Source organism: Antechinus flavipes, chromosome 5, assembly GCF_016432865.1.
Source record: "Antechinus flavipes isolate AdamAnt ecotype Samford, QLD, Australia chromosome 5, AdamAnt_v2, whole genome shotgun sequence".
In the NCBI taxonomy this organism is placed as follows: domain Eukaryota; kingdom Metazoa; phylum Chordata; class Mammalia; order Dasyuromorphia; family Dasyuridae; genus Antechinus; species Antechinus flavipes.
Genome location: NC_067402.1, coordinates 229,976,596 through 229,979,039, shown reverse-complemented (window position 1 = coordinate 229,979,039; position 2,444 = coordinate 229,976,596).

Sequence of the window (2,444 nt, the reverse complement as noted above, 5' to 3'; positions counted from 1 at the left end):
CGGCGGCGGCGGCGACGACGACGACGTCGGCGGCGGGGGCGGGGGCGGGGGCGGCGGCGGCGGCGGCGGCGGCGGCAAGCACGTCCCGGCGTCAACTGCGCAACGACGCACATATGCGAGACGTCGGAGCGCGCGGTGACGCACATCCGATTCCATGACCCGAAGAGCCCCCGGCAAAGAGAGGGACGGGCGGGTACTTCCGCAGAGCGCCTTAATTTGACCTCGGACCAGGGCGGAAACCTAGAGCGGATTGGTTAACCCCAGGGCGCAGGTCTGAAGACGAAGAGGTGTTTAGTGGTCTGGAGTTAGGAGATCCCGCCCCAAGTCCCAGACTCTGCGCGAGAACGGATTCGGGGAGGAGCGACGGTTATGGCGCGCTCTCTTCTTGCTTGAGGAAGAGGCGGGGCGTGGGAACAAGGGTGTTGTTTTTGTCTGCTGGCAATGAGGCGAATGTGGGGAGGTTGGAAAGTAGCAAGTTTTAGGATTGTCTTGGTGATTATTTTTAGTGGTTTTCCACTCACTTGTGTTAACAGCGACCCGCGGGGCTGCCGGGAGGATGCGTTGGGGGCCCCGCCCTTTTTCGTTATTTTTGCACGGAGATGTATAAAGGACCTTGGAAGTCACGTCCCTTAGAAGAGGGTGGCGGGTCTAGTGCTGAAGCAATGCTGACCGTGCCAATGGGATCACCTCCTGGATCGTAGGATCGAGACCTAAAAAAAGGGGCTTTAAGAAATCTTAACGGTCTCTTCCGTGAAGTATGGCCTATCCATAGTCACTTGGGTCATCCACCTAGTGGAGCCAGGATTCGTACCCAGTGGCTAGGATTCCAGGTCGCGGGCTCATCTCATCCACAGGGCCCATGCATAGTTAAGTTCGTGATATATATATATATATATGACAGAGGAGGAAGAGCTACTTGGATCATGTTTTTAAATGTGAATTTTAGTAATGACGATGGAAATTATGTCTGAAAAGGTGATGCCGGGATTTGGGGTAAGACATTTTCTGACAGAGCTGGTGCAGAGGGTAAAATAATAAGCATAGGGAGTAGTGTGGAAAATACTGCTTTTTTATAAATACAGAATTATCATTTTAAAAAAGCGTTCTTCCCGATCTGGAGGCATTTGTTTTCTTATTTCAAATGGAATGTGTCACCCTACTTTTGGGGCAGTGTTAGGATTGCAATTCAAAGCTGACCCAGGGTTAGCAAATTCCTCATTGCAGTCTATCACTTAAAATGATATTAGAATAAAATTGAAACTCCAATAGGGACTTTAATGGTCATCTTTAGCGAGGAAAATTACATGTTTGGGAAGAAAAAAAAAATCAGGTGAGGTGTTCTGGAAGCCAACCAGAACCAGAATTGATGTTTGAATTTTCTTTGTGATCATTTACACTTAAAGAACCGGCAAAACTATAAATGGGATTTATTTATTGTTTTGTCGATTGTTTGAACATAAGAAAGTGATAGCAAATATGCAGAATAAATGTGAAAGAATGGTTTCATTTTTTTCCCAAAAAGTCTGGTGATCAGACATTTACTCTTCCTCACATCCTATTCTTAGGCACAATCAGGAACAGGGAATCATTCGGGGCTTGGTCAGGGATTCTTGTTCATCTCTATTCAGAAAGTACCCTTCATCACTTCCAACCTGTAGGACCTGTCTTTGTAAGTATCCTTGAAGATTTAGGAAGAAAAGATTTTGGAATATAAGTGTTGGAATAAGCGGAAGATACTGTGATGTTTGAAAGAATTCAGGCTCAAATCGGCTCCAGGCAAGAGCATTTATTTATGTCCCAAGGCATTCTCCTAAAAGGAATCTGGCAGAGTGAGAAGAGAGATTATTTAGAGAAGGGGAAGCAAAAAAACAAAACAAAAAAACAACGAATTGCACTGAGCAGGAAAATTGCTTGATCCCAGAGGAGATTTTGCATACATATGGACATATTTCTGGTGAGATATGCATGGGAAAATCCGGAAAAAAAAAAAAAGGTAAAAGGCCCTTTTGTTCTGATAAAGTTCATGAGTGAGAGAAAGTAACAGGATTATTGAGACTGGTGTAGCTGCCAAGATTCAATCTATAAAATCAGATTTTTTCAGACCACTAAACACCTCTTCCTCTTCAGGGCAAGAACTGACCCTCTTGATGAGGTCTAGATTTGGAGTATCTAAATGAAATTAGGGTTTAATTGAGGTCTAATGGCCCCAAGCTTTATCTTTTCTATAGCAACCTGTCTAGAGGTTTCTAGGAAGGTGAGACAAAGAAACTTTGTTGACCTGCAGGAATTTGTCTGCCCAGGTGTCCTTGGTGCCCAGACAACTCCAAACCCGAGCCTTGCTTCGTGGGAGTGATTTGGTATGGATCGTGGCAGGAAAATGGTTTGGTCTCCTAGTTCTCCAGAACACCAAGTTAGGGCGGGTTCGCAGCGAGTAATGCTACACA